The 7,203-nt window shown below is 37.0% G+C and overlaps 1 long non-coding RNA gene across 1 annotated transcript; it reads left to right on the top strand.

Moving 5' to 3' along the window:
• Window positions 1–2,227: 2,227 nt before the first annotated feature.
• Window positions 2,228–2,804, top strand: LOC107573622 (uncharacterized). Its single transcript, XR_001607543.1, has 3 exons — window positions 2,228–2,360; window positions 2,486–2,520; window positions 2,784–2,804. It is a non-coding gene; the product is annotated as an uncharacterized lncRNA (long non-coding RNA).
• Window positions 2,805–7,203: the final 4,399 nt, after the last annotated feature.

Genomic DNA, 7,203 nt, shown 5'->3' with positions numbered 1-7,203 from the left:
AAGCAGTAGCATTTACAAATAACAGCGTATCTAAAAGTATGAGACAACAACAAACAAAAAAACGTACCATTAAGAGCCATGTGCCTGCACAGGTTCTGCGCAATCCTCTTCACTAATATTTCAACGCCATTGTTGACAATACAACCAGAGCACATGCCACTGAGGCAGTTTAGCCAATCACAACACACTGGGCTAGCTAACCAATCAGAGCCCATCGCCTATTTCTGAGGGAGGGGCTTCAGAAAACCAGGAACTCATCAGAGCGTTTATCAGAGAAGGGAAGGAGCAGTATAGAATAAATGTACATTATGTGAAAAATAACACGTTTTTTTTTTTTTTTAAACGAAGCATTAACACGTTAGATTGCACCCCATAAACACAATCAAGCTTAGAAAAAAAAAGTCAACCACCCCTTTAAACAAACATCAGGCACTTCAGACACCTTTATTTTTTTTAAACATTACCTTCGTTTTTCTTTTGAAGAAATGCCTCTCTGAACCAGTATGTAATGGGAGAAGGATGAAATCATGAAAATGTGGATTAGAACCCCTTCACATGAAAAGCTAAATCCGCTATCCTTTCTCTCCACAACACTCGACCTCTGATCAGAGCAGTTTATTTTGTAATTTTGTCTGGCTCAGGTGATTTGAACTTATTTGTTATAAATGCAAATTATAGATGGGTCATGTGGTGCTTGAACATGGTGTTTTTGGGAAGTTACAAAAAAAAAAGAGTTTGTAAATTATTAGAGCAGAACAAAAATGTGTATATGTGGCAGTAAGATTCATAATAATGCAAGGTTATGTAATTTGTGCTTTTGAAAGAATGACTGCTTTTATTTTCCCATCAGATAAATTACATTAAAAAGTGGCCAGACGTTTTGACTCTGCAGCTGAAGAGATTTGAGCTGAAGTACAGCCGAAATGTACTTTACTACTGGAAAAATGAATGCAGAGTTGAGATTCCTTTACATAATCAGGTACAAAATAAAAAATAAATGATTATATGTACACAAGTTTCTTGCAGCATATATTGTATGTATACACTGGCTGCCATCTACAGTATTGTCAGTAAGTGAGTGGTGTCTGATGATGAAATGGCAACAACATTTTGCAAAAAAATATATATATTTTGCATGACTATATGATTATTGCACATACACGACTAACTGCTACTTTGTGACATTGTACTGTAACCATATACTATTGAAGAATAGCTAATTAATTAACAGATTAGGTAATGCTATAAAGTTTTGTCACAGTAACTAATCATTTATGCCAAAAGCAACCTTTTTCTTGCTTTTTAAAAAAAAACTTTTTTTTAACAACTTTGATAAATAATTGAATACTCTGTTCCAACATCCTCTCTATTGTTGTTTAGTGTGTGTGTTTTCTGGCTATGACAGTTTACTTCCAGTTGCCATTGCTGTACCATAATCAGCTGTTGCTTAAAGTCCCTAGCTTAAATCATTCTCCAGAGCCTTCACTCTCTGTTTCAATAAGCTTCTGTCATCCACTGAAATTGCTACCTTCAAGAAACAGCTGAAGACACACATCTCTCAGCACTTGAACTACAATTAAACACTCTAAAAAATGCTGGGTTTAAATAAAAATAAAAATAAAAATGTGGGTCATTTTGCATCCCAGGGCTGTGTCAAATATGGACAAACTCAGCAGTGGGTTGTTTTGATCTATCTGGCTGAGTTACATCTTTGACCCAGCAGACTGGGTAGTTTTATTTAACTCAACTATTGTTTAAAAATTACTATATCGCTGGCTTAAAATGAACGCAAAATTGGTTGGAAATTAAAATCACACACAAAACCCCTGGACAAAACTACCAGATATAATATATACCGTATATTTCATAGAAATAAAAGTATATTTGAATGAACAATAAAACAGCATATAAAACATATTCATTCAATTTCTTTCCAGAAATATAATAAACATTAATAAATCACATTAATAGCTTTGATTTTAACATTAATATTAAATAAGTTTAACAAAGTGGCACAAGAACACAGAGGCATGCAAATGTACATATGGTGTTCCTCATTTGTAAGTAATTTTGCATAAAACCATATGATAAATGAAGAAATGTAAATATAATATGAAGCATGTTTGCTTCATAAGCATCATAAACCACAAGATTAACACACAGAAGGCAATGCAGATGATAAACACAATGTGCTCTTTTCTCAACAGTTCAAACAGGGATCAAAGCATGAATCTTCCCCAGAGTATGAGCTGTATGCCATCATTAATCACCACGGCTCATTCATTGGTGGTCATTACGTCACACTCATTAAAGATCTGAGTGGAAACTGGTATCATTTTAATGATCACATAGTCACACCGGTGAGTTTTGGTCACCTTCACTGGGGGTTGAGCAGATCACACAAAAACTATTGGTTAAAAAAAAAGATATGTTTCAGACCATTTTGGCAAGATTTACTAATTAAGCAAGTCCTTTTTCCTCATAGATTCCTAAAACAGACTGTCAGTGGATCAGGGACTGGTAATAATCTTACATGTATAAAATCACAAAACATGCTTTTAATTTAAAGATGGTTAATTTGAAGGTTTTGATTTTAAATAGAATAAATCATTGTGCAGATGAATACATACATACAAGTGTCCTCCACTCTAAAAAACTCTGTCACAGATGATTAAAGAAAGTGTTTTTGCTGAATCTCAGACAGTAAATACAAAGTTTGGGCTTATAGATAATGTATATGTGAAGTACTTTTACAATTTTCATGAATTGTTTCTTATTCACAGCTCTAATTCTGCATATTTGTTAATGTACATAAAAGGTGAGTATTATTTTATTTCATGCTGCAACCTCTATATAGTGTATGTTTACAAGTCAATCAATTCACTTGATTTAACAATGCTTTCTGGAAATATAATAGCAATACTAGGGATGTAACGATTAACCGCGAGCCGGTTGAAAATCGATTCAAATATGTGACGATTTAAATTGGTTGAGATGCTAAACAAATCACGATTCAGTTAGGTGTAGGAGTTTATATGAATGCATGTCTGAGGGGAACTTACTGTCTTTAGAAAAGCTTAGATAGCATTTCTTCTTTTCCTCTTGCCTCTGTATAATGCATATTAAAGTTCATAAGCGCAGCGCTGCTTTGTTTACAGCAGAAACCAAAGAAACGCTTTAAGCGCCCCCTGCTGCAAAGAGTGCATCTGCATCTCATTCAGCTCGTCTGCTGTTTCTGTTTCATGCAGATATTTTTATTTATAGTTTCACAAAACTAAAGTCAAATCATTCTGTTTTTGCTTCCGATTTCGAAATTATACAATCTAATTTAGATTAAAAACTGCTCATGTTGCATGTATGCAGCATCTTTGTTTGGATCAAGATTAAAATGCAGTGGTTGCCTCTAATTTTAAATGTTAAGAGCACAGACGAGCCTTAGTTTGTTTATATGAAGAGATTTATTTTATATGTGTTACTTTTTTATTTGATTTGAGGCTTGTTTTAAAATTTCAATTTAGTTTTGTTATTTACATAATATTTAAATTTTGTCATTTAGCAGATGCTTTTGTCCAAAGCGACTTACAAACGAGGACAATAGAAGCAATCAAAACCAACAAAAGAGCAATAATATGCAAGTGCTATATTAGTATATTATTATAGTGTTATATTTCAATTTCACAAAGACATGTGCAGCATTTTGTCCAAGCAATAATAAAATGACAGATTTAATTAATAATTTGTCTTAAATCTCATTTTGTTAAAAAAATTATAATAATCGTGAATCGAATCGAATCGTGAAATCAAAATTGTGAATCGAATCGAATCGGGAGTTGAGTGAATCGTTACATCCCTAAGCTATACTGAACTTTAAGAATTAATTTGTGTATGTTGTTATTTTTTATAATAGTATTGCTCACTCATATGCATAAAATAAATGTTAATGATGTAATTGTAATAGAAAAGCAAGTGATGTGAAATTAGTTGAACTGTGTTTGTGTCTTTGTAGTATCAGAGATGTTCAAACTGAGACTGAAGGACGAGTTTCAGTATCTGAATGAAAAACCTGGAGAAAGACAAAAACTGAATGATGTCTTCATTGAACCCCACATCACAGAGAAAACTTATCCTCACATCAGTAATAAAAGACAGATCATGTGCAGAAACATGTTTGAAGGCCAGAATATCAGGACAGTTTTGCTGAAGGGAGAAGCTGGAACTGGAAAAACTGTGACTGTGCAGAAGTTCATCCTGGACTGGGCTGAAGAGAAATCAAACACTCATATCGATTATATATTTCTGATCCCTTTTCAGAAGCTGAACATTATCAGAGAGACGGTGACGGAGTGTAGCTTCATGCAGCTTCTGCAGCAATGCTTTGAAAACACTGAACATCTGAAACTTCATGACTCTGACAGGATCATGCTGATATTTGATGGACTCAATGAGTTTAAAGTCCAGAACACAAAGAGGATTACTGATCTAAATGATCCAGCCTCAGTCTCTGATCTTCTGACAAACCTGATCAAGGGAAATCTGCTTCCAAACGCTCAGATCTGGATCACCAGCAGACCAGCAGCAGCCAATCAGATTCCTGCTCGATGGATTGATCGTGTGACAGAGATCCAGGGCTTTGATGACCAGCAGAGGGAGGAATATTTCAGAAAGAGCATCAGTGATCAGAGCATGAGTGATAAAGTCATCAGTCACATCCAGAAATCACCACGCATCAGCAGCATGTGTTATTTACCAGATTACTGCAGAATCATCGCAGCGATTCCTGAGAAGATGTTCAGTACAGGCCGAGATGATTTCCCCAAGACCCTCACTCAGATGTACAGCAGACTCCTGTTAGCTCAGACTGAACTGATTCGAGAGAGAAGAGAGACCATCATAGCTCTGGGGAGAATAGCGTTTCATCTGCTGGTGAACAGAAACTCTCTCTTCTGTTATGAAGACTTAAAGAAATGTGGCTTTGGAGATGAAAGGGATCTGATACGCTCATCAATCATAAAGAAGATTGAAGACACAAGCAAGCGTACATCATTCTGTTTCGTGAATCACAGAACACAGGAGTTTCTGGCAGCTTTATATGTGACTGAAGTCATTAATGTGAATAATCCACACCAGCTCAGAGATCTGTCCAGTCTGAAACTTGAATTTGGAAAGGAGAACTTCACAGACTACTATGTACTCGAGAACATCATGAAAAACACTTTACAAAGACAGATGGATCTCTTCTTCTGCTTTTTACTGGGTTTGACGCTGGAGTCCAGTCAGAGAGCTTTAAAAGACCTCCTGACACAGAGAGAAAGCAGCTCTTCATCCGGTCAACTCACAGTTCAACACATCAAAACTCTGATCATGAAGTCCTCTCCAGATGCAGACAAATACAGTCTCCTGTTTGACGCTTTGAAAGAGCTGGATGAACGATGTTTAATCCAGGAATTAAAAACACAGCTGAAATCTGGACTCAGACTCTCTCCTGATCAGTTTTCAGCTCTGGTGTTTGTGTTGCTGAACTCAGTAGAGCAGCTGGCTGAGATTAAATCTCATCGATCAGAGGAACAAGATCTGATAGTTCGACCAGTCATCAAATCATCTGGAGAACATGAGTGAGTAACTAAATATGAGTTTTGTAATGCATGAAAATAATAATTTTCCTTTCATGTTTACATTGAAAATTGATCGATTATATAGGCCTACTGTAGCCTAGCAGTAACATTTTTAATATTTTGTTTACATGTTGCTATAATTTGCTGCTTCAGTGTCAGTGATAGTGACACCCTCTTGTGTAGTGTGGGTAATAAAACAGATCATCTTATATGAACCAACACTTCTTTATTGGACAATAGCTCTTCTTCCTAGATCCTTCTCCTGAGCCCACAGAACCCCAGGGCTCCCCCACCCATCATATAAATCATTATAACAACATTATCTGCCAACTGAACTATACAGATTATCCCACATTTGCCCTTTATAGAATAGAGAGACAAAAAAAACATCAATAATGTGGTTCTTTAACCAAATAAAAGTCCAGTCTTTGAGGTTTTAAAAGTGGTCTCCCAGATCTGTGGTCTGATTTACTAAACAGGGCAAATTAGCGTGAGAGCGCTATAATCCCATAAAAGAGCCATTGGGAGTGGACATTTCTGTGGGTGATTCTACTGAAAATGAGCAAATTAAAGAACACAGACACGGCAGCTCATTTCCATAATGACCAACACATGGCATAAAGCAGCACAAATTAGGTTGAGAACAAGCAGAGCTGATGATAGTCATGTGCTTGTAATCTACTAACAACACAGGTGCAAATTGGGTTAAAACATGCTTTTTTGGTGGTAAATAATGGTGCAAATAACAGTAAATTGACTACTGCAAACCTTAGTAAATTGTGTTTCTAAAAGGGAAACTCCTACAATTTGCACATCAGCCACAAAAATAACTGTTCACAGCTTTTCATCGCTAATGTTTTTAGTAAATCCTGACAGTAGTCTTTCAATGCCAAAAGAGGGTTTACACTGAAACAAGCTTTAGTAAATCTGTCCCTTAGTCCTGTACACCTTTTCTTGTTTAAAAGCACAAGGTTTTTGGGTTTCCACTGTTGGGCCAAAAGAGTGCGTGTTAGTGTGTGCCAGGGCCAGTCGAGCTTCCATTGTCACTTCCGGGGCTTGATCAGGCCTCGTCAGGGTTTACTTGGGGTCAACGGCCAGGGTTTTTGGCCCACCGAATACCTTGGTCCAAACAGGCCAACTGGGCCTTAAGGAGTGATTATGAACAAAGGTGGAGTTTATCAGTCAGAGAGTGTCTGAAATAACATCTTGGTTACGTACATAACCCTCGTTCCCTGATGGAGGTATGGAGACGTTATGTCATGATGACATTAGGGGTCTTAATTGCCACTCCCCCTTGTGTACGGGTATATAAGATGGCAGCGTGCCTCCACTCATTCAGGTTTGTGCTGAGGAGCCAAGACCGTGTCCCAGCATTCAGAGAGTGGTTCAGGGTTGTGGCATGGAGACATAATGGGGCATGGGAATGAGGGTTACTTACGTAACCGAGATGTTCTCTATCTGTCGGTCACTATGACTTATGTCATGATGTCATTAGGGGTCCCTGTGGGAAGCGCCACAACCACTGAACGCTGTTACAACTTGTGGAGTTGCAAATGTTGACAAGCCGTGGCATGTCAAGGCAAATGCAAAC

This window comes from Sinocyclocheilus grahami, unplaced genomic scaffold (genome assembly GCF_001515645.1).
Source record: "Sinocyclocheilus grahami isolate Dianchi unplaced genomic scaffold, SAMN03320097.WGS_v1.1 scaffold1984.1, whole genome shotgun sequence".
NCBI classification, from domain to species: Eukaryota; Metazoa; Chordata; class Actinopteri; order Cypriniformes; family Cyprinidae; genus Sinocyclocheilus; species Sinocyclocheilus grahami.
Note: the sequence above shows the minus strand (reverse complement) of the source record. Positions and strands in the feature narration are given on the sequence as shown.